The following is a 26,110-nucleotide window of genomic DNA, read 5'->3' as shown; positions in this document are numbered from 1 at the left end:
GTTACAACATTCGAGTACCTGATCAAACATGCTGCGGCCTCCAGCATTGCATACAAAACATGTATCGCTTATTCTTTTTATCCATATTAGACCAAGTTGAAGTTGTTCATAAAGATTGCTAATGACCAATCCAAAATTTGAAAACCTGTTTCTTGCAACCAGGTTGTCTAATGCCTAGATTATTTTCCAGCAATCTTCATTACTCCGATTCTGCACTCCTCGTCCCATGACATACTTTTGCACTAAGAAGACTGTGTCCTACAAATAGCACTCATCCCAAGCTTTACCTTCTTCCCTTTCCATGACTAAGATCCAACCACCTTACTATATAAGGGGGACAGAGCCTTATTTCTTCCTGTAATATTTAAAGTCCAGTCTCCAAAAAGGAAACATAGGATGGGTAGCAAAGGACATAAGTAATGGAATGAGGAGCGCAAAATCAGAGTAACAAAGAATACTGGATAATGATATACGCATTATCCAACAGCTAGGAGTACCCTCTCTTAGTCACTCCAAAATTAGTAAAACCAAAAAAACGCTTTTCCCTATATTCTGCAGATCTTTTAAGATATATCGTTACTTCTTTGACAGCATGCAATGTCCTTAGACTGACATCATTGTCACCCTCTGCCACAGTATTTACTACTGGAAAAATCACATCCTGATCCCTGTGAAATCCTGCATTTATTTTAGGTATGAAACTCTGATTGTATCTCAGAAGCAATTTGTCCTGTCGGTAGGGTGGTATACACATTAAATAATTTGAGCTTGCCAATTTTCTTGCTGTAGTAATTGCCTCTAGATATAAAGACTTTTAAAGACAAAAAATATTCAAAAACCTTCACCAATGGCTCAAATGGAGGTTTCTGAAGAGAAGACAATACCAACTCTACACCCAGTGAAGGGAAAACATCTTTGATTTTGGAGTTAAAGGGGTCAAATCATTTAAACAACTTTGACACCTAACCTTCTACCTCACTCAAAGCCCCCCAGGGAGTACGAAAAGCTTTAATAGCTGCCCACTGTGACTTCAGTGTGGCTGCAGAAAAGCCTGCAACAAAACCTTCTCAAAGAAATTCTCGGATAGGATTTGGTGGGCACTCTGTAGGGGAACAACATGACCTTGTGTATTAAATGAAAACCAGTCTGATTGTATGCTTTCCTTGTTAAATCTGTTTTAGCTTCTTGGATAGACATAGAAACAGGTACAGATATTCCTAACTTTGAAAGTTCTTCCCTTTCAACTTGCAAACCAATAGCTTTAGACATTGAATGATTATCTGAGGCACAATTGACTGAATGGGAAACGGTTCCGTTTGGTTGTACCCACACGATCTGAACCAGCATATTCTTCAGCAATGTAAACCATTGTCTGATTGAACACAATGGATCCACTAGTATTATTTCTGCTTCCTCCTTCCGAAGCTTGACTATCAAATGAAGTATCAGAGAAATGGGAGAAAAGGCATATAACATTACCTTTTGGGCATAGACTTGTTAAGGCATCTACCTCCATTGCCTCTCTGTCTCTGAACCTGGAGAAAAATGTCAGAAGAACAGCATTGTGACAGTCTGCAAATAGGTCTACTTCTGGTGTTCCAAACATCTTGCAACTCTCCTGAAAGGCATGAACTATTACCTTGAGACTCTATGGAAAGGTACAGCTGAGTGTATCTGCTCTCGTAGCTTTCAACGATTCTGACCTGGTCTAAAACTGCGGATTCAAAATGAGACATTATGAGCATGTTGTCTGTCCCGGCTATCTCTTCTGTTCCTGGTTTGTCCTATTTGAATATCTGTTTGACTTTCCAAACTGACATCAACTGTCACCAGTTGTAATAATGACCTCTCTCTTTCACAAGCCAATGAATCTAAGCAGTTTGAGAGTTCAGAACTGGCCTCCATCCAAACCTTGCTGGCAACTATTGTTAATGTATTTACCATTGGAGGCACCAGAGGAACACCTAGTTCCAGATTCTCTGCATTCATTCACCAACTCATCTGTTCCTAGATCATCTCTGTCACTAGGGCTGGACAGTGGAGGTTTTGTGACACTTGCTTCCAATGGTTAAGAATGTGAAGAACTAACTGACCTACGAGGAGAGCTGCCCACGGGGCCACAAAAAGCCCACCCATCAAAAAAAGGAAAATAAACTGTGTAAAACTGAGCACAACAGAACTCAATTTCATGAAACATTTTTAAATATAATTACACTCACCTTCCATATCTGCCTGTGGGTAATGCTAATCTTTTTCTGATGTTTGATTCTTCTGTAATAAATCTTGCAGCCTCTGTATCATCTTACTCCCCCTGTCCACAGGGTGAGATAAAACTCCCTTTTGAAGCCGTGTTTAATTAATGGAAATGAAGAAAGTAGCAATAGGGATGGATGCTGTTTGTAGGACAGAGCCTACTTGGGGCAGAAGTAAGTATGTTATGTTAATGTTATGTCTATGTTTACTTGTAGAGCTCACGTCCACCAAAAAGGTCTCTTGGTGCTATGGTAATAAGAGGCTGATGCTTATTGATTCATTCACAGGCTTGTTTGAACAACCACGTTTTCAATTTTTTCTAAAACTCACGTAATTCATGGAGGATCTTACTTCAAGATGGAAGTTGTTCTGCATATGAGAAGCAATCATGGAAAACTTGGCTCCTCAAATTTCTTTCTTTTGCTTCTGGGAACAACCAGTAGATTGAGGTGTGCCAATCTGAGTTGGCGTTTAGGAATGGTGTGCTGAATTTTGGAAGATAAGAAAGCTGGATTTTTGCCGTGAAGAAATTTAAAGATAAGGTGTCCTGTTTTAAAAAGAACCTGTGAATTACCGGATGCCAGTGCGGTTTTTTTTTCAAGGGATTATTATGGCAGTATCTTGGCTGCTAAAATATCAGCCAAGCTGCCTGATTTTGTATAATCTACAGTCTGTGCACAAGACAAGAGGGAAGTCCTAGGTATAGAGCATTGGCAAAATCAAGTACTAAGGAGAATATGATTTGGACGATCACCTCAAATGTGATGTACCTTCTTTTTTTCTGTATTTTCCAAAGCTGATGGAAGCTGGCTGAGGTCACTGCACTTATCTGAGGCTTCATAGATAAATCCTCATCTATGAGGATGCCGAGACTTTTCACAACATTTTGAGGGAGTGGAGGAGCACCCATCTCTGAAGGGCAGAAAGCAGAGTTCCAAAGTTGATAGTTGTTCTTTATCCCCACAAACTCAGTTTTATCAGAGTTCAACTCAGTTGATTTTTGTCCATCCAATTCCGTATATAAAGCATAGTGCTTGGAAATATGGTTTTGATTCTAGAGTGTTGTCGATTGTAAAGACCAGCTGCATATCATCAGCATAGTTGTAGATCTTCACATTACTTTGATGAAGAGACTGTAACAAAGGCTGAATGTAAAGATTAAAAAAATAGGAGAAAGGGAATAGCTCTGGGGCACTTTACATCCAGGGTGAACTTTCAGCAAGCAGAAGGGAAAATTGCAGACCGCCTGGCTATGATTTTCCAGAAAGGATTTCATTCAGTCAAGGGCAGTACTATGCAAACGATGAAATGGTCGATCTGAATGGAATGGTCGACAGTGTCAAACACTGCGGTAAGATCCAAAAGCACCAACGTCTGAGTAATATCTTTGTCAGCTCCATCTCTAAAATCATCAACGGCTGACAGGATGACTCCCTCAGTCGAATGAGCCGGGTGTAAACCTGCCTGGTTGGGATCAAGAAAGGTGGACTCCTCCAATAATGTGCTGAGATGTTGAGCCTCATGTACCTCAATTATTTTTGCCAAGAAAGGGAGGAAAGAAATGGGCCTGTAGTTTTTAAAGCTAGTAATATCTTCCCCAGTTTTTTTTTGAAGGGGGAGTAACACAGCCTTCTTGAAAGAAGAAGAAACCTACCCCTGTTTCAGTGATTGATCGAGGAAGGAGATGGATACATCTGTGAAATGAGATATATATTTTTTAATTTTGGGGGACAGATGACATTGGGAGACCCAGATTTAAATTTAACTAGCAGTTCACGGAAGCAGTCACTGCTACTATCTGAGAAAGCCGATAGAACCAAAGGGCTCCTATCTTCAGGTGGAATAGCCATATTTGAAGAGCTAAGATGGATACTATCTTTTATTATCATCTTTAGTTTATCTATGAAGGAGTTAAATGCATTACATAGCTCTTATGAAGGCATCACGTGTGGTTACTCTGTCCGGATTTGATAATTCATTGACTGTTTCAAATATGACCTTGGTTTTATTTTACAAGTCCATAAGTTTGTTAGAGAAAAAGGTTGTTTTTGCCAATAGAATTAATTTTTATAGCTTTTCACAGCGGAACATAGGTTTCAGTTAAGGAGTATAAGAATTTCTCCATTTTCCTTCGGCTTATGGAAGTTCCTATTTGGCAAGCTTTAAAGGCTCTGAAAACCATTTGCAAGCTTCATGGTGTCGAGATTTGTTTTATTTCTTGTGTGGGGGCATGGTTATCACTGGCAGATGTCAACCAGAGTGTAAGGGCCTCCTCAAATTCTTCTAAGTTGTTGGTGGAGGTTGGCAGGTGAGGTGCTAAGGTATCACAGAATGATTCTGTTGATTCTATTCCAATTCCTAGAGAGGGAGCTAGTACAAGTGGGAGGTTTCCACCAATATGAACCCTTAAGTGAGAACCTAATAAGATGTTGATCTGACCAAGTGCAGGGTAATACTGTAAGGTCAGAAATCATTGAGTTGGATGACCAAACGTGGTTGAATATGTGGCCTCTTACGTGTGTAGCCTCATTCACGTATTGAGCATGGTTAAAACTGGAGAGAGTGTCTGAGAGTTCCCTTGCAGTATGCCCACCTGTTTAATCATTAGCCCAATAATTTAGATCGCCTAGAAGCAAAATAATCATGTGAACAATTGCCAGTGGGGCTAAGGAGTCTGCTAGAAGTTGGAAGAATTGTGGCATGTGGGCAGGGGGTCTGTACAGGAGGATAATTAGTAGGGGGGTGGTGGAAGATGCAGATTTTATTAGTAGGCTATCTACCAAGGGGACTGACAAAGAGGTGAATTTGTTAAAAATCAAGTGCCTTTTTATAACCGTGATCAGGCCACTTCCCTTTTTGCCCTAAGTTCTGTCAGAGTTAAATAATAGTTTTCAGGGAGGGCAGCCAAAATATCTGCCATTGCATTTATCAGTTAGCCAAGTGTCTGTCATCAATAATATGTCAGGGGAATCAGATATGGTCAAATGGGTTTAGTTGGTGCTTAACTAATGATTGAGTATGAGATATATGATTTTCAAGTGATTTGTATTCTCCTTATTTAGCACTGGCACAGATATATTAATTTGCCTCCTGTTAGGTCCCATTTCCTTGACAGTATGCGGATGAGGAGGGCAGATGAGATAATTTTGTTTATACTATATGGCGTACCCATTTATTCCAAGAATTTGGCAAATAGTGTGATGTCCAGTAGCCTTATAAATAATTAGACAATATCAGCATTAGGTACAGTGACCTCTACCATTTTGACTTAAGCCATAGATCACTGGCTGAATTTGTGCTGATGGACACTGGTGGCAAGCTCTGTCACTCAGATTTGGGAAGAAATATTTATTTTTCATCATCAGACTTCAACTCAGAACAAGTTAATATAAAGTTGTGGTTTTGTATGATTTGTGTAGTTTTATTCATATAGTATTTCATGCCCCTTATTAGGTGAGGACACACATTGCCTCCTAATTTCTCTTCTGTGTCCCCATCCTCACATCCTTATATGTGAAATGGCCCTGCTTCCCTGTAAACCTTCTTAAAGCAGCACCTTCTCCATCCCATGCTGCTGTATATAAATCCACATAGCTCTTCATCAACCAGTTTTTTTTTGCCTGCCTTACAGATCCTTATGTTATATCTGTGATGTGGTCTCCTTTCGTGGCTTGCTCGGTAGTCCTTCAGGACTGAAGTATCACTACAATGCTCCTGAGAGCCTTCCCCTAACCCAGATTCCCTGCGGCCGTGGGTTAGGGAAGGATTCATGTTATGCTGATTTCTTTTTTTTCTCCGACTTGAAGCTATAGGGTTACTTCCTCGTTCAGAGTATGCAAATGTAAGCTAGAGATGCACTTCCTTTTCTGCATTGGCATGAGCGACCGCCACATTGGTTTTGGTCCTCACTAGATGCACTTGGTTATTGTGTCTTCTCCAGGAAGCTATAAGCCTCGCTGACAAGGGGAAGGCAGTTAAGAGGGCTGTTGTTTACTGTTGCTTTTTGTGGTTGTGCTTTTTGCTGGGGAAAATGTGCTGTCTATAATTGTTGCTGTAGGGTACGTGCTGTTACAAAAGACTGAGAGGATTCCCCTGATGGCCTCTACATCTGAAGTTGAGATATGTGTGGAGAATGATTTGGAAGTCTGTTTAAAAGCTCTAATCATTATGACTTTTAAAGTACTTCTTGGTAATTTCCCAGGGGCCACTAGTCTCTTCCTAATAACCAGTTCTTCCAGATCACATATTAACACCTTCTTCCTCCACCTCAAGTCACTGGGTACTTTCAATTATTTTTTGTGCTTATAAACTCTCAAGAAATTACCTGGAATTTTTCAAGGATGTCCCACAAGGGGCACAGGCACCTCATGGTTTAATGCTTGGGTAGTCTTTCTCATGGAATAATTTTGGGTGGCCCTTTCGGCAAATCTTTCCAGCATTGTGTCCTTTTAGACTTAATATCCATTTTCATAATACACATACAAAAGGAGGGTATCTGTTCCTATAGAAAGGAGAAAAGGGGAGGCATGCTTGGAATGTATTGTGAACAGGAAAGTCTTCCTTATTGGAAGCTAGAGCCCTCAGACACCCAAATAGGTGTCATGCTTCATCATAGTGCTTTGCTCCTCATGGGGCCAGCGCTGCAATGGCCCACAGGCCCCGCAAGAGTGCTCTTTGTCAGTGTACTTCTGTTTTTTCCATTATAATGAGTGAGGAAATGTGAAGGCAGGGTAGTGTGTCTATTGAGATGTGTTTTAAAACTACCTAAGGGGTACCATTTGGATTCAATAAGAGGCTCTCCTTGGTAGGGCTAAAAACAAAAAAAGTGAGTTGTCAGTGGGATATTATGAACCGTGACAGTCTCACAGTGTATCTACGAAGGGAGACATGTTTCACACCTAAGTAGTTCTGAAGGGATTCATGGTGTTTCTTCAGTACCTAAAGGTAATGTATCTCTACCCTACACTCAAGCAGAGTATGTGACTGGGTTTTAAAATGATATTTAGAGATAGCAGAGGGTCGGTATACCTGCGTGTATTTAAAATCCCACGCTAGATCTCAAATTCCAATCTTAAACAACCATTTGGGCAAATCTTTCTAGAATTGTTTCTCATTTCAGACTTGATGTTCATTTTTCATAATACTTCTGTGTTTGGCAATGGAATTCTGTCTAATATCTCTGGATAAGGTTTCAGAGATGTTTGGCAATTTCACATGGGCTTTTGCATTTGTATTTATTAATATAGGTCCTGTTCTTTTTTCCAAATCTGCATCTTAGCTTGGGTATGTCCACACATGTGATAATGGGGCAAAGAAGAACAATGAGAAGGCAACGTTCAGATAACCTATAGATAATCCCATTACTCCAATTCTTCCTTCTCATATCCCAGGGATGACTCCTGCCCTCTCTTTCTTTTGAACACATCCTTGTCCTGAGGCTTGTGCAGGTGAACCAGAATGACTGATAAGCCCTGTGCATCTATACAGGGTATCGTGAGATGGAGAAAGTGTGGTCTGAGCGGTAAGGGTGTCTGAAGGAAAGCAGAGCGCCCTCACCAGTAAAGGACGTCGATGAGAAACCGAAAATTGGAGTAATGGGATTACCGGTAAGTAACCTTAACACTTACAGATGGGTAACCTGCTACTCCTTAGCATGCTATGGATAGAAGAGTGTGTGTCATGTGGAATGCAGGGTATTTATTTTCATGCAGGAGAACCAGTATTTTGTTTTTATTGTGTGTTGTTGCTGCACCATGGCATATATTGAACCAAAAGAGAGTTAGAAATATAACGAGTAAGCAATAAAAGCTAGTGAATGGGTTAATACAGATGTGCAAGTGACGCATGGCCTGAATAGGAGCAGATTTGGTGTCATCTTTGTTTAGCACAAACTGTTCCCATTATGTAACAACACTTCTTTACTAGGGCATAAGCAGGGGTGCATTTTGGTTAATCAAACCTTCAAAATGCATAAAACGTGTGCTGTGTTCTCAAGCACTGAAACTTCAAAACATGCATTTCCTATTATCTTTTGCAATATTGGACCATGCTGCCTTTACTTACAAGTATTGCAGATGCCCACGTCTAAGGCTTATGAACCTATTTCTCACTTCCAGGCCATCGGATTTCTTCTATATACCTGGGTAGACAATCTTCTTCAAATGCCCAATATAGTTTGTATCCAATAACTAATGCCTGAGTGCACCAAGATTTGCCTTGTATTTGTAAAAATGATGATTATGTTCAACAGGTCCAGAAGTATTGGTTGAATGTTTAAGGTCTTCAACCTCATATTGAAGAAGGCTACATAATTTAGTGTGTGTTTTACTGTATGGTTTACCAATTTACTCCAAGAATGTGGCCTGTGTTCTGTACATCATTTTAGAGATTGTTCCATAACATGTACCAGCCACATTTAAGCCAGAGATCCGTTGCTGGTGACAGGCACAAGCACTCATTTTAGAAGACCAGGATTTATTTTTAATCCTCAGACTGTAACTCAGATCAAGAAAAGGAAGAACAAAGAAAGAATAGAAAGGTAATAAAACATTGACAACGGGAGAAAGCGGGGATGATGAAAAATTATACGAGTGGTATAGAAGTGTAGGGTGGTGGAAGTTAGCAGCATGACGTGGAATCAAGAATAGGCAGTATTGTTATTCGGCAAACTTGCCTTCGGGAGTACCAGCGGAGACTCTGAAGGACAAATACTGTGTATCAATGGGAACATGACGGAAGCCCGCTATTCCCAATTTTGTTTGCGGTTGCAGTTGAGCCCCTAGCAGCAATGGCGTGAACACATGGGGAAGCCAGGGATATCCTCATCAAAGAGGCGTTGCCGCACTGTCTTTTTGTATGCTGATGATATGCAGCACTATATCCGAGAAATTACTTGAGACCTCAACTCAGTGGCTAAAATCTTAACTGAATTCTGACCTGTTTCATGGTCAAATGGGGCAAGACCTGTGTCTTACCCTTCAAAAAGTCAGCATTGACAAGAGGAGTCTCCTTGAGAGGGGAAACATTTTGGATGGCACTCCAAACCTTCAAAATATTGGGATAAACATGTAGCACTCGGAGGAGGACTTGCTAGAAGGTCATTAAAAAAAAGAATAATGTGTCTATTCTGCTTTCAAATTGGCTTCTGGACCACTTTGCCACTTTCAGTAGTGGGCTAAGTTACTATTGTAAAATGATAATGCTTCCAAAATTACTATACCGCTTTCTTAACCAGCCCCCACTAATACCACAAAAACCCTTCCCTGACTGGACACGCAACTTGGTAATCTGATCCAGGCATACCCAGGCAGATGAGTGACCTTGGCTAAAATGAAACTCCCTACAGGGAGATGTGGTTTGTTTACACCAGATCTTCCAATATAATTGCCTGGTAGAATAATTGCAATGAGTTGCATACTGGTTAGCATGCCATAATTTTACAGAAACTGTTTATACTATTGTGCAATTCCAAAATGGCGGCTTTCATGCAGTGCTATTCCCGCCCAGTTGGACCCCCCAAATTCCTTCCATTATTGGTTAACACTGCATTGGCATGCTCACAATGGGCCATCATCATCACAAGGCCAACTCTCCCAAATGCACCTGTACTATATCTAAAGGTCATGCCCACACAAGAAGGAACTCTTCCTGCAAGTCTTTTGAAATCTTGGGAACCTGGAAACGTCTGAGGACTACTTACTTCATGGCTTTCAAGCCCTAGTAGAGAATTATTGTCTGCATGAAAGTTAACTACTCTTTAATTATACAGTACAGCATGCTAACCAACAGCAATGAAAGTGTGGGCAAACATAACCCCACATACATGCAGTGATTTAAGCAATGTGCCCAATGGAGAATGGAAGAAAACTCATTACATGGCTCTATAGAGTGATGCCAAAGAGTAGAAGAGACTCTCTTCAACCCTATTTTGATGAAGGGCAATTAGTAGCTGGACGGGTCTTGCATGACTAAGAAGTACTAAAAACAGCAGCATACCTGTGCAAAGTGTTGTCAAATGCACGTTTTGAAGTAATCCCATTTAATATCTTAATAGGGTGTACCTTATACCACAAAGCCATCTACCCAGAAATGTCCCCGGAAAACACAAAATGCTGTCACGTAAGAAGCTAATCTTAAGCAAATATTGGGGGAATATGAAATGGTATAACACTTTTGGACAGAAGTAATTTGTGACCTGACAACAGTAATAGAGCACATAGACCTAAATCAAATAGAGAATCGCACACTAGGGATCTTTCCTGGGTCAAAACCGGCCAAGGTCACCGCAAAGTATCTAGACCTCGCAGTACTAGTAAAGAGCTATAACAATGAATTGGAAATCACACAGAGAGCATGGAGGAAGGAAATGATCCTATAGACAACAGCAGAAGGGGCAGAACTCTATAGAGCAGAAAAGCGGGGCTTCTGAAAGCAGCCAGTAACAGGGCAATGTGAATTGTTGGCTAAAATAGACAAAAATATGGAAGGTCTGGAGAATATACCAATACCAGCCACGTAAATAGAAACGGAGAACAAATAACTCTTAAAATAGAAAGGGAAAGCCTAGCAACAAAAAAAATTGCTTAAAAGTAACCCCAAAGCAAAGCGACAGACTGGTCATGCTGAAAGATCAAATGTAATACTACATGGAGGTCTTAACACACATTATAGAAAAAGATAGTCTGGAAGAACAATATACATGACCTGTGAGAATCACGGTTAAAGATTTAAATAACAAGTTCAGGCCTAGACTGCCCTGGGGAGGAGGGAAGTGGAACAAAGAATGGATAGCTTTAATAGTTTAATTCCCAAAACATCAAACAAAGTATGGGTACACTGACGGAGGACACAATATGCTAAACTTAACATTGTACTAGAAAGCGTTGCTAACTATAACAAGAGACAAATATTATATACAAGATGTGGACATGCTAAATACATTTTTTGCATGTTGGGTTTGCAACGTGTTAATAGTGAATAAAATATATTTAATAAAGAAAAAGAATAGACCAGTACTATTACTCAGATTGATGAATGCCTCAGCCTTGAGAAACACGCAGTGGTGATGGGGGAAGGAGTATTAAATACATTGTCATATGAAACAGAAGAACTCTAGAGGCAATTGCAGTAGTTTTTCAAGATATAGGAGGAGTTGTCTATAACTGATGAATTAATACTATTATGAGAAAGTCACCATGTCATCTCCTTCACCCTAAATTTACATGTGCTGAACCTGGCACGCAACACATATCGGGGTGTCATAAAGACCAAGTAGCGGATAAAGCTAAAAGCATGGTTTTCAGTCATTGATAGGCAAGTCAAAAAGAAAAGTAGAAGTACTCAAGTCAACATTGGCTTAGATTATCACAGCTGTGAGAAGGATCGTGTTAACTGTCCAAGGGGGTGACTGTCATAACCAGAAATGTTTTGTTCTTCAAGACAATCCATTGTCCTGTTGTGGTAGACACCCATTGGCTAATGGAAAGTGGGAGCAACTGCTGATGGGTGAAGCTGACCAGAAATGTGATAGAATTGTCAATGAGGCTCCTGAAATGACTAGCCCATTAAAAGATTTGGTGTTTTAGCCAGAATCTCCATTGCTCCCTGTACCTTAGACTCAAGGAGAATGACAAAAAGGACACAGATAAAAGCTTAGGCCATCTCAGCGGAATCGGGATTTTTTAGCTTTGTGTGGCAATCCTGAAAAATAACCTTTCTTTTGGAAAATGGCCCTCTCTAAAGGGTCACCCCAAACATTTTGCCTTCCTCCTCTTTTTCTAACCTCGTTTTTGTTGGCTTTAGGACTCTGAGCACTGCTAACCTGTGCTAAAGTGCATGTGCTTCTCCCCTAAACATTGTAACATTGGTGCATACACAATTTACATATTTAGTTTACTTGTAAGTCCCTTGTAAATTGATATACCACATGCCCAGAGCATGTAACATAAATGCTACTAGTAGACCTGCAGCACTGATTGTGCCACCCACAAAAGTAGCCTTTCAAACCAGTCTCAGGCCTGCGATTTCAGGGCCTGTGTGTGGAATTTACTGTTACTTCGACATGGCATTTAAAACTACTTGGATAAACGAATGGGAGAGCTAGGACCGTGAACGGTCCGTCCTTGTCCCTTTGTAAATATTGATAAACAACTTGGACGGACCAGTCAAGCAGGTTGTCCGACACTGTAGTGCCTGGCACCACTAGGGTTTGTTAAAAGAACCCTCACACACTAACCTAGTTGGTGTCATGCTTCATCATCGGGTTCCCAGCTGAGTAGCCGAATGCTACTCAGCTGTGCTGCGACACCTGATTACAGTGGAGCTGTTTTTTTTTTTTTAGGTGTGAGTGTGATTAAGTGGTGATTTAAAAATGCCTCTGGGTCTCTAACTGATAATTACTTCCCAGTGGTTCTGGGTATATTTAAAAATGAGTGGATAACGTAAAAAGACAATTAGTTGCGTCTTAGTTATATGCCAGTCTACGTGTTTCAGCCCGTGATAAAATTAGATTGGGCTTTCTTCAGGACCTCGCTCACAATAAATAAAATGTTGGTGGAAATGAAAAAAGTAAAAAAAAAAGTGGAAAAAAAAGTGAGTGGTAAAAACGTTTTAAACCACCTGTATAACACCTACTCTGGTCTCCACCACCATTTTATTTATTGTGAGAGAGGTCCTGAAAAAAGCCCAATCTAATTTTATCACGGGCTGAAACATGTAGACCGGCAGATAACTAAGACGCAACTAATAGTCTTTTTACGTTATCCACTCATTATTTTTAAATATACCCTGGACCACTGGGAATAAAATAATTATCAGTTAGAGACCCAGAGGTATTTTTAAATCGCCACTTCATCACACTCGCACCAAAAAAAAAACAGCTCCATTGTAATCGGGTGTCGCAGCACAGCTGAGTAGCATTCGGTACTTAGCTGGGAACGCGATGATGAAGCATGACACCAACTAGGTTAGTGTGTGAGGGTTCTTTTAAGAAACCCTTGTGGTGCCAGGCACTACAGTGTCGGGCAACCTGCTAGAGCAAAAAAACGATGGATCTAGGCCCAGATCTCTGTACTGGTGTGAATGTATGACATTGGTCTGCATTCTGTCCATCAACTGTTTTTGCATTTGTCACCCCGAGTGGGAAGGGTATGCCCAGACGTGAGTCCCGTGCTCTCCATGCCACTGGAATCAAGCTATCCTGGCTGAAGAGGGGTGAAACCCCGAAACCGGTCCTAGGATGCTTGTTTCCAGTCTAGGGAGGGCCTGGCTTGGCAGTTCGGGCTGGACTGTTCCCATGAGGCACAGGGTCAAGACTGATTTGCATATGGCTGGGTTCAAACTGGAACGGCATGGTGAGCAAAATAACGATGGATGTAGGCCCAGATCTCTGTACTGGGGTGAATGAATGACTTTGTTCTGCATTCTGTCCACCAACTTTTGTTTTTGTATGTGCCTCTTTTATCCTTTGTGTGCTGATCTTGCACAAATACTTTACACATTGCCTCACTAGATAAGACTGACTTCTCTGTGCAAAGCAACCAGAGGGTGAGCATGTTATCTTTTAGTGTGTATCTAGCTTACCCTGACTATGCTTGTGGTCCCTCCTTGGACATGGTGCATACCTCTGCCAACTATTAAATCATTTCTAACACTTTGTTTAGCATCCCTGCCAGAAGTACTTTGAGGTTAATGTTGGTTCTTGTTCCTTGTTTTGAGAGGGGTGTTGTGCCCAAAAAGGGTTGCATGGTAGGGCGGGTGAAGGGGTGGGGAAGGGGTGACCCTGGATGAGAAGGAACGTCTCGCCCATGTTATTGTTGGATTAGTTTAACTTTGGTGACATGAACCTAAGCCACCGCACGAGGTAGTTGAATGCACAAGTCCTGAAATATGAGCATGATGTCCCTGTGTGTTAATGGCAGATGAACACAAGGCCCTGATAGCACCTCTTTGTACTCGTTCCAGCAATGGAAACATAAACTTTGATGAAACTTAGTCCATCTCGCCACATCGTCATTTATTTCTTTACATTAATTTTTTAAAGAGCTGTTATAAATTCCACTTCACTGGTTTCTTATTATGTCTAGATATTACACTTTTTTAAGTCTATCTAAAAGGCTATTGAATATTCACAATTCTTTTACGACTCTCACATATAATTAACGCTAAAGTTTTCTTCGCATTACGGATTTCCTATTAATTTTTTTGAAAAACAGTTTACAGATTGCACTGTTTATCAGTTAGTATTATTTTTACATTTTTCATTTTTATAAATTGCTAATTGACTAGAGGGTATCAGCAGAGAACTGAGATTTGTGTGTTTAGATTATAGCCTTACTTACTTTCAAGAGGACTATTTTTCTACTTCTTTCTTTTACAGTTATCCCCTATTTCCTTTTCATTAATCAAGTCAAAAATGCTTTAGTTTCAAGAAATAAACTCTTATAGAAATATTCACACATTACCCAATTTATATATAAAAAAAAAGACAATTCTGAATATCCTAAAATGACAGTACACAAAACTTGGTTGGATTCATTCAACCACACATATTTACAAATTATACAAATACAACCATGTAAACGTTAAAATGCTCCATACCATGGTGCAATACAACACACTACCCATGATCTCAAAGGTGTTTAAAACATTTTAAAAAGAGTGGTAGCGGTTTAACTAGTAGCAAACAGTTAATTTTCCTTGCGTAAGCATTATAAGGTTCGGTGTGCATAGCGACTTATCGCAAAATTATTAGGGCTACGTGGAAGTCCGCAAAGTGGCTAAAAAACTCAACCACATTACTCGGAGTTCTGCGTGTGGGTGGAGTATGCAGGGCGCCTGTTCGTGTTGCTAGATACAATGTGGAGTGCGTCCTTTCTTTGCAGATAGGGCACAAATGGCACTACGCAGTTCTCATGTGTATCCTCGCATTTTCAGTCACAAGTGAACGGCACCAGACAGTTCACATGGGTGCGCCCATCTTGTTTTTCTATTCTCTGTGAATGTGGTGGGCCTATTTTCACAATCTATATTAATCTCTTTAATTCTCCCCATTTAAAACTTATCTACCCCATTTTTATATTTATTATTAGTGTGTGTCTTTGTGTCTGTGTTTTTTTAATTTTTTGTAAATACTTTTGGTGTTTTTTGTGACCTTTTGTATTGTGTTTATTTTTCCCTATACTTCCTTATTTCTTTTTTCCTTTCCCTTCTTTTCTACCCCACCCAGTGCCATGGTAGAGGGTCCTCATCTATGCGGCGGCACCACTGCCCAGGTGTGCAGCCTGGTAGATCTTTAGTGAGCAGAGGTGGCAGCACTCATTTTTTGTGTGCAGTGCTACCTCCTCTCCATGCTTGTAACGGGCGCAGGCTGGCAGTGGATACCCCCTGCGGAAGCATCGGCTGCACTGAGGGAAGTGGCACCAGTGTGTGCGGCACACCAGCCAGTTTCGGCGCTCTGTCCAGCAGCTGACGCACCTCTCTGTAGATATCTTGGGCCGTGAACAGGACCTGCTCTACCTTCTAGGCGCCAAGATTCCAGGGCTCGCTGAGTATGAGTTATTTGTTGTGATTGTGTTGTACAATTCTAAAATAAATCAGAATAGCATGCTGCTCACACTAAGGGGTATGTTATGTTTAGTTTATGTTGGAATATTATTATGTGATCCAGTTTCTAGTTTCTGCTAGGCAGGTGTTGAGTGCAACCTAATCGTACTCATCATTGGCGCTCGCTTTGGCTGATTTATTAAGAAGCCATTGCAGACTGTCCTCCAAACACTATAATGAATTAGTGATATCATTGAGTAGCTCACTCTCTGTGTGAATTTGTTTATGTAGCACGTACAGTTTCAAGCTATTTCAAAGTGATATGTAGTATGCATCTTTGCATTGGATAAAAGGGAGACTGAGTTGGTCCATCAAGGGGGTTGATAAATGAGAACAGAATCTAAGATCATTCACTGCAGTGCATTAGTTCCAAATGTAGTTTTTGTTAAAGGAAATTTGGAATAGGGATTTAAGGATTAGTATGGGCAACTCAACGATAGTCGATAGACTTGAAACTAGTACTATAGACGAAGGCGATCTGTTTTAGAGAAGTACAATGTGACTGCGTTTGCCTGTCATAATAATTTTGAGGAGATTAAATGAATCACTGATCTATTTTTTTTTATCTTTGTCATCAGCAGTCAATGGCAAGTGGAGAGATGTTGAAAAATGGTGTCGGAAGTAGCTGGTCACCAGGGTCACCAGGAGGCTACCAGCGCCACTGCTGAGGGCTCTGCTCATCCTAGTAAGTCCTAATATTTATTTTTATTACTTTCCTATTTGAAGGAATGGATGGGCGAAAAGGATGGTTGGAAGAAAGGGTGGATATTGAATCGATGGATTGGAAATTTTATTGAAAGATTGGATGAAAGAAAGTAAAGCTTAATCATGGTGGCTATGGGTGAATTAGAATTAAAGGATGAATGAATATTTAGATTGTTTAGATGAATAAGCAAGGTGACTCTTATGCTTACTTTGTTTATGTAAGGTTATCAAAGCTATAGTTCAAAGTGGGAAATATTTTTTATTTTTGTTCTACTTCCTTGACCTATCCCACCCATCCATCATCAATTTGTGACTGCAGTGTTGGCTGTGCAATGTGCGTCTGCTTCAGTTAATGCTGCATTTATAAAGTTTTCAATGCATTGTAAACAGAACACACAAGGTATGTTGTTTCCCTTCGCCCACTCAGTCATCTCTTAGTACTTCACTCCTTTATTTTTTCAGAAGTTTTTTTTATCCCAGTCTACTAAAAAAAATTAAAAATCCATTCTTGACATTTACTACATTTGATTTTATAACAATGTGTAGTGATTCCAGATATTTCATGGTTTCCCATAACAGATTTATTTTATACCTGTTCAGATTTTTCCCTTTCAACTTCCATCTACCAGTACTGTGACTGAATTAGCCAAAGATGATGAATTGATGATCAGTGAAGTGACCACTCTATTCTCAAAAAGCTCTACACTACCCGCATAATCCCTCTACTTTACCCTGCAGTAGAGTAAGTCAAGTTTCCTTTCCTGACTTACTGCCCTGCAAGGCCAGTAAGTAAAGTGGGAGTAAGTGCATGATTTGATGTCAAGTTTGGTGTATGGGATACACTGTGACAAATTTGCCAAATACATTCTATATAACCCATTCCTTTACCTGTAGGGCAGTCCCTCATTTTCCCCAACTTCTACTTACGGCAGACAGGATAACATCTGCATTTTTTATGTGAAGTGTGTGATGTAGTATTGTATGTATTATTTATCTGCCTCTTTGGAGTCATGGCATTTGGAGAAGAGCAGGGACATTGGAATTAAAAATAGATAATTGTCAACTACTGCCCCAGCTGCAGACAGTAGCAAAATACCCAACGCGCTGGCTAGCAATGAGCATGGCCCCATTATTTTAGCACTACACACAACTTGTACTCCATAGTGTATAATACCATACTTATTAATGATAGGTCATATTTTAACTCAAAGTGTCTGTTTATAGTTACTTGGAGAACCTTTAGAAGAAAGAAAAATCAAATAATTGTTTTTTTAGTCCAGTGTTATTCTGCCTTAATACTTTTTCTGCCACACAATTAGTGCTTTTTATGAAAGGCATGTGTGGATGAAACAAAGTTGACCTTGTGATTCTCCTAATCATAATTATATCAAATCCTATGGCCCTAGGGGACCAGAAATGTCCTACTACTGTGCCACCCACTAACTTAACACAATTGTTTGCACAGAACATTATTTGCAATTTGTCTTTTTTGTTTTTCTCAATATAGCTACTCCTAGTGGTCCACCCGTAGGACCCAATAGGCAGGAGATAGGGGACTGTCTGTGGTAGCAGAGGCTACAGCATATCCAGCAGGAATACCAGTGGCTGGTGGTACCGGAAGAAGAGGAGGAGGAGAAGGAGGAAATAAATGCCTCTCAGCTGGGCCCCAGTGCAGTTGGTCCCCCTCAGCCTCCCGCCTACCGGCCAGCTGATCGCCGGTGCCACCGCTAGATGACATCAACTGCTGCCATCTTCTCTGACACTCACAACAGCAGGCCATTGCTGCGCCGTATCCTGCAGCGGCTGGACACCATCGAGAGTTGGCTCACCATGAAGGAACAGATCCTGGAACAGCTCTGGTCTGACATCCAGAATGCCCTCTTCTAGACCTTTTTAAATGTGTTTGTTTTTGTGGGAGGGACTTGTGGATGGGAGAAGAGGGTGGGAAGGGAGTTGGGACCACGTTTCTTTAAACATTTTAAATTCTGGGACAGGGACTTGGGTCCGTTTGTTTTGGGGCAAGGGGTGTGCATGTTGTGTGGGTGGACAGGGTGGGTTTCTTTGCAAACACATTAAAGGGAAATTATATTTTATCAAACTTTATGCCTGAAGTAGTTTGTTTTGCTTTTACTTTGCACTGCTGCCTTCAGTTTTTACGCAGCCTTTTTAATTTTCTTGTAAGAGAGAGTGTACCGCTTAGTTATAAATTTGTACTCTCTAACTATCTTGACCATAAGCAGGGATGCTGCCATGACCTATATTGTCTGCAACAACCTAGATAAACAATAGTAGCAGTTAGTGACTTGTTAAATTAACTAGTTCACTTCACTCCATAGTTTTCATACCTAAAAATAGATGAAGCAATAACAGGGAAAGCATCACAACATCACAAGCGAGGTCCCACTTCCACCCAGGTGAGCTCCAACTGTAGGAATAATCAGAATGATTATCCATCATAGGCAACTAAATGGAAATAAAAAAGACTGAGATAGTGGGTTATATCAAAGATATACAAAGAATTTACACAAAGTTCTACATGACGACACAACAAGAATTGCTGATAGTGTTAAAATAACAAAAAATAGCTGTAGTCGTAATTTGGCTAATGTGTGGCAAATAGTAATATACGAAATCCTTAAGTCATTCAGAATGGACTCAAAGTCTGGAGTGAACAAGCTTAGGTTAGGCATCTACAGTTACGCAACACATGGCCTGAATGATGATGAAGCTGACGACTGATGTTCTTCGTTCTATTTAAAAAATATAGATCACTTTTCATGCATGAGTGGGTAAATGGGACCAGTGTAGGCTATTGCTTACAAGATCCTGCATTAAGTTGGTGTTGCTTTTACCACATCCGCCCAACCAAGTGTATGATCCATTGTTGGGGCAAATTAAGCCATACCTCAATAAAGCACACAGCCCGGGGGAAGAGGGTTAGGGGTTTGATGAATGGATGGGAAAGGAGATTTGAGGAAAGGTTTGCCAAAGACAAACACTACACAATGAAAATATTCATCTGGACATTAAGCAGCAAATCATTCGTCATCTATCTTTTGTGGAAGGAAACAAAATCATGAGTATGACAGAGTACGGTTAAATGCATTGCAAACGGTTCTTCTACCCCTGAGACCCAAGCTATCTAAATGTTCTTTCTTCTCGGTTGGGAGTGAAACCCCATCCCAGTTTTCCAAATATGAATGTTAAAAGAAAAATGATACAGTATTACAAAATTAAGTATTGCATCTGCATTTTCCTCGGGATGTCCATCACTCTTGGGTGCCTCTCTGGACTGATAAGGTAAGCAGAAGTGTGGAGCTCAGCTTTTGCCTTTCATTCATGCAGGAGACTAGAAGGCCTGTAGTTTGTAAAACAGAAACTATATTTTGATGTAAAGGAGAAGGACAGAAGGAAGGTAAGCTTCATGAGAAGGGCATCATTAAGAAGACTTAGAGCAAAAAAACAAGAAGTGGGTTCAGAGTTTCACTTTTGCCACAAGTCTAAAATCACACAGACACCCCCACATCCCCCCCCTCCATTCCACATAGCTGAGTATTAGGCCTCTGAGTCTTGGTTTACCTTTTAACGGAATTCAATGCTTCTTACAAATAAATGACAATGGCAGAAATGTGTGCAGATTCTTCTACAGGTGGTCAGTATGTTACTGACTATATCTTTTCTGAGAAAGTCTTGAACCACTAGGGTGCATCAATGGGCCAAACACAGCACCCTGAAATAGCCTCCGTTTGACATGGCCTTTAATGAGTTACTCCTATTCTGAGACCCCTGGCTCATAGCTATTCATACGCCTTGCTGTTAAAACTTTCTTCAGGGCCCAGACCTGTAGATATCTTTTACTTTATACCGCGCAAAAGAATTTGCGTGCGGTGATACACATGTAATCAGTCGCCTGAAAACTTGTCTATATGTCTGTCGTCTGGTGGATGGTGTGAACAACACTTTGCTGCAAAGCTTGTCCAATCAACTGCAGCACATCGTGATACAGTGATGGAACATCAACTCTGGCAAAATTAGTCTGCCTTTGTACCTTTCATTTCAGGCGAATAACTGACACAAATTCAAAAAATCCCACTCCTTGCACAACAGAAAAAGGGAGGAGGTCCAGCACTAGCATTTTAGCCAGCTTCTCATTGTACAAATGTGCAGTTCCGCTCGTAGGGCCCCTCCTGCCTTAACATGCTTGTAATAGTAGTCTGGATATTCTTCTTTTCTGGGATCACTGACACGGGCGTCTTTCGAGAATTAGATGGTGGTGGTAGACTCAAAGTGCATCGTGGTGGGGCAGTCACTGTATGCCGTGGTGTCTCCATCTCACTCAGAGACTTGTATAATTGTGAAGTCGCTGAGGTGGGGACAGGGCTACTTTCCCCCAAGAGGTCACCCTCTTCTTCCTCATAATCGCCTCCCACCTGGAGGTAGGTGGGCATGTTGTTGATTGCCTCTCTGCTTCTCCCGAGGTAAGGGTTGGTGCAGGTCTCAGCTAAAGCTTTGAATAGCAATAACATACTTCTCTGTATCACCTTCTACAAAGACTGCCTCGTCGTTATCATCATCTTCCTCCTCATCCCCTTCCATATGTCTAATTCCTTCAGGAACTTTTCTTTTCCCTTGCCTCTCCTGTCATCTCCTGGGGTCCACTCCATATCCCTATCATTGTCATCATATCATCATCATCAGAAGTAGTGCTTGGAGAAGATGGAGGATTAGTACCCTTTGTTTACCTTGTTGGAGGTCTGTGAGCCAATGATTCTAAAAGCGGAGGTTCTTGCTCGAAAGGTAGCCCAACCTCCTGTTCTGCTCCATCAGGAAAATGTACTAATGCTGGCTGTGGCTCTTGTCCACTTTGCTCTGGTTCCTGAAACAATTGTGTGCTACTTTGCAAAAGGGACAAATCCAATTTAACTTCACTACTCGTTAGCATCAACATGATTGCAGTGGCTGCTTCATTGCCAGACATTGTCCTGGTCTTAGTTTGGGTTAGTGCTGTTGATGCAGGAGTAGTCTCCGACTTGCTCCCCAGAGACCGATGTGGCAGGCACATGATGTGTTGGTACAAAAAAGATTTGGGGTGAAATGCCACTGGTGGGAAGCTGCTTCTTCTCACTGACCACTTTCTTGGAAGTATCTTTCTTTGGGGCCATCTTAAAGATCTTAGTTGGCAGTTACACATAGCTGCACAAGCAATTGGAGGACTGACGCGTGACTGCATAGGCCTTCTGTTACGCAGTACTACAGGTGATGTCTCTTCTCTTGAGCATCTAAAAGCAAACAAGCAAGAAAACATTTAGAGTGAAACATGGCATTGTTTACAGCTTGAATTAGTACAGACAACGGCAATATAAGTGTGGTTTTTGTTAACTTAGGTAACCACTTTAAAGTCAAACCACACCACCATACCATAATTCCCCATAAAAATAACACACAATATACAGAATGATAGAACACTTTCCTTTCCTATATTCTAAAGGAGATACCTGTGGCACTCGGTAAACTAAATGAGTAAATGGAAAGTTATTGTGCACCTAGAACAGGCACTGTTGTCCAGGCGCAAATGGAATAATAATCATGATCATTACATAAATGAATGATGCTAGAGTCTAAAATGCACTGCAGCCCAGGGTGTCCATGTATGAAAGTAGGATCTGCTTCTTATGGTTACCCCCACTTTTTGCTTTTTGCAACCACTGTGTATACTAGTCTGGCTGGGATCCTGCTATTCAGGACCCCAGCCTATCTGCTTTCTCCCTTAAATTGATAAGTATGTACTTTGGTACAACTCCAGATTGGATACTGGTGTACCCTTATCAGTCCCTAGTATATAGTACAAATGTACCCAGGGCATAGGTATCCCAGAGGCCTCCCATGGGCTGAAGCATATATTATGCCACCCCTGAGAGGCCATCCAAAATGGAACCTATTCCTATATCTATATATATAACTACACGTAAAACTTTGTCACCCTTATAGCAGGCCTTATCAATCCTGTAGGCAGGGTGCTGGGTTAATCATGAGAGGGTGCTCCTGCATGAGCAGGGCCCCTCTGCATCCTTCGGAGACCATTCTCCCTGGCTGTGTACCAGACATATAGGTAGAGGTGCATTATAACTGTGTAGGTAAATGATATCTTGAAAACGACTGCAACGAAATATGTAATTGTAAATGTAAATGTCAAGGTACTTATAGAGCGCACTGTCACCAGACGGCCACCTTGCGGTGTCGCCTTTTGCGGTTTCCTGGCGTTGATACTCATACCGCTGTGGAACCCCTCCTGGCTTTCCCTGTGAAGTGTCCACTCCTGGGCACCCCCAGGGTGAAGCCAGGCATCCTTAGCTCTGTTGGGGCCGGTGTGGAGGCTAAGCAAGCTATTGCCCAGAGTTGCATCGTGGGGCCCGTGATTAGAATAGGCACCAAGGAGAGAATAGACATGTCCAAGGAAATTGAGCCCGAGCCCCGCCGAGGCGAGAATTGAACCCTGGTCCCTGGCCAGAACTCTGCTTCAGGGTCTGCTGCTCTAACCATTGAGCCACACTCCTCCACTATATGTTGTTTGGTGTCAAACACCTTGGAATCATACCTCCACACCAGTAACTAGTGTGGGAGGTATGATTCCTCCCCTCAGAACCGAGGTTCTGGGGGTACCTAAGTCTACCGGTACCAACTTTCTCGAGCCTAACAGCACAAAAAAGATGCTGCCAGCCACAGACACGAGTCTGCCCTCCTGCTGCTGAGCCAAGCTCGAGCAGGGTAAGGCAGCACAATAGGCATCCTGTCACAGGGAGATGTGACCACCTCCCAGACAGGATTTAGTGTATTGGGGCTGGGTGGGTGCACTGTCACAGTGCCAGAAAGTCTGGCTCAGGGGCACATTTGGTGTCTCTGTGCATAGTCCACCTCAAACCAGTTCTGGGAGCCATTTGCTCCTGCTCTGGCGTGAAACTGGACAAAGGACATGGGAGTAGCCTCCCCCTGTCCTGTCCCTCTCAGAGGAGGGTCCCTAGAATCTGTCCAACCCTCTCCCGTGGGAATAAAATGATTACCTGGCTACAGGACATTAGATTTTACGTGGACAAGATTCTGCAAGAAGATACCACTACACTTTGACGGTCTGGACTTCGCTGGGCCTCCCTTGGGCTCGACTTCGTCTTCCCTTGCGGTCCCCAGTCTCGCCACTGTCCGTGATCAATTCATGCTCCATGCAGGACCCTTTGGACCTCCAAGACAACAGAGAATCTCCCTTGGAGTGAAGGAGTCACTCCCATGTAAACGCAGGCACCGTCCTGCGGACTCCGAAGGCTCCAGCAACACAGGAGGTGGGTTTCTGAAGGTCTCCGAGGTTGAGCTGCCCTCTCATCAAGTTTGAGGCGGATATCCCTCGTGGGGACCATATACCCAAACCCCTGTGTTCTACGTTTATTTGCAGCTGCACATGCTTGTTGTCGTGCAAAAAATCCGTGCATTGGGCCATTTGTAGCCCTGACCCCAGCGCATCTTTTCTGAGAAGGACTCCGGAATCCTTACACTCTGTGCCCTGCTAGCTGATATCCTGTGAAACCGCCTGAGGTCCCCTCACTACTCCTGTGCCTTTGGCCTGTGGGTCCACTTGAGGGTCAACTTTGCTTTATTTCGGCTCCCTTGGTTATTCCAGGCCTACTCTGACTCCCCTTGCTGTGGTGTGTCTCCTGGTCCTTGCTGGGCCAGATCGACACTCAATTTGACCATCTGTGTTGCTTGCCGCTGCCAAGGCTTGTTGGTGCTCCCGCCAGACACCGACCCCTCAGCACTCGACATCCATTGTGGGACAGCTCACCTCCGGCTCCTGGTTGTCCTAGACGTCTCCTGGTCCTCGCAGCTGTAGGGTTAAGATCACCGTCATCACACCTGAAGCAACCGGCATGGGTGGGCATTTGTCTACCGAGCCCCTGGTCACTCCAAAGTGACCCAGACTCTGTCCCCTCTGCTTTCAGGTTCTTCTCATCAAGAATCCACATTTGGATTCCACCGGACACTTTTCTTGCTTCCAACAGCAGCATTTCTTTGTCGACATCCATAGAGAACGACAAGGGTTTCTGATGACACTTTGTGCCTATGCATCCGGCTCCTCTGGGATAGGTAACTCTGGTACAAAGGTATCTATGGATGGGGTGGCTCTCCAAACTCTTAAGTTCCAAGAGTTGTCTTCGTAATCTCCTGAGAAGGGTCCTTAATCTCTAATTATCCAACCACGACTATCCCATTGAATTGTACGGAGCATGCGGTGATGTTCTCACTCTGCACCTGTCCTCCATGGGGTCCCTACTCACTCACATTAGAAAGTTCCTTGGGGTCCCAGTGATTCTACACCTTCTAGACTAGGTCTACTCCGGAATCATGGTTCTTATACCACTTATTTAGTATATGGTTTGAACTCCCCCGGGAGCCCACTGTGTATTGTGCTACTTATGTTTGATTCTTTGCAACTGTATTATTTGATTTGTGTTCTATCCTCGTGTAGAGGATACTAGAGAGTGTTTTAGATAATAAATGCATATTCTTATAACTACTGCGTGGTTTCCCTTTCAAATAACCAATACTATACGGTTGCATTCTGGTAAAACAAGGTGCTTAACATTCCTTCAAGACTTGGCCTGAAGGCTGCTCTCCATAGCTACCACTAGGATAGCTTTCTATAAAAGTTATCTTTGATCTAATCCCATAAGGGTTGTTTGGACTGGTACAAGGTGCCTACTTTAATTAGTGGACAGCATTTTTCAGGCCAACTACTCACATTGGTGTGCAGCGGTTGGGATTCAAGCCTGCATTGTTTTACCAGAAAAATCTTTTGTATTGATTAACTGAAAAACCACTAGTATCTAGAACCATTTAATACTAGCTTAAGATAGTAGGTTCTACTGAACTTGGGATTGGGTGAGTCAAGGGTCTAGCACACCCGTTCTCCAACCTGAGAGTTTAGTTCCTACTAGGTAAGGTAGGTGATAACACCACATCTCACTAGTTAGGTCTTCTAATGGGAATGCCACTGGTAGCATCCTGCCTACTAAATATGATGGATTTACATTCACTGAATTAAAAGCCATGTGTGTATCTAGGAAGCTGAAGACAGGGAGAAATGCCAACACTCAATGTCTCATAGATGCATTACTGCCAGATGACATTAGGAAGACTCCTGGGTCAGATGAGGAGGATAGAGTGGATGGTACAGGGAAAGAAGATAGGTCAAGAGGGGACACTTTCTATGACCTGGAATCAAACCCTGGATCGGAGAATCAAAATGATCCACCCCTGAACAACTCAGATCCCCAGGAGGAAGAAGAAGAAGAGGGTCAAGAGGACTATCAATGCATTCCTCCAGGGAGATTGCAGAGTTTACCAAGGAAATCTAGGTCTCCCTCTGCTGAGTCAGATTATTCTAGACATTCTATTGAGACCTCTGTTTCTAGTAAGAGGGACAACCCTTATGACAGGGAGTGCCAACTTCTAGAGCTTGAGAAATCTAAGTTTAGGCTCAGGCAACAGCAGTTGGCCCTGGATA

General features: G+C 42.0%; 1 protein-coding gene and 1 long non-coding RNA gene across 3 annotated transcripts in view; both read left to right on the top strand.

The window, feature by feature from the left end:
* IL1RAPL1 (interleukin 1 receptor accessory protein like 1) overlaps nt 1-26,110 on the top strand; it is a 2,372,066-nt gene that overhangs the window by 10,743 nt on the left and 2,335,213 nt on the right. The window lies entirely within an intron of this gene.
* On the top strand, nt 15,495-18,536 carry LOC146805258 (uncharacterized). 2 transcript variants are annotated; one of them, XR_014967821.1, is made up of 3 exons: nt 15,495-15,800; nt 16,437-16,540; nt 18,068-18,536. It is a non-coding gene; the product is annotated as an uncharacterized LOC146805258 (long non-coding RNA). The 2 variants fall into 2 exon arrangements; XR_014967820.1 differs by having other exon boundaries at nt 16,434-16,540.

Source organism: Triturus cristatus, chromosome 8, assembly GCF_964204655.1.
Source record: "Triturus cristatus chromosome 8, aTriCri1.1, whole genome shotgun sequence".
Lineage (NCBI taxonomy): Eukaryota > Metazoa > Chordata > Amphibia > Caudata > Salamandridae > Triturus > Triturus cristatus.
The sequence above is the reverse complement of the archived record's forward strand: the minus strand, read 5'-3'. Positions and strand labels throughout refer to the sequence as shown.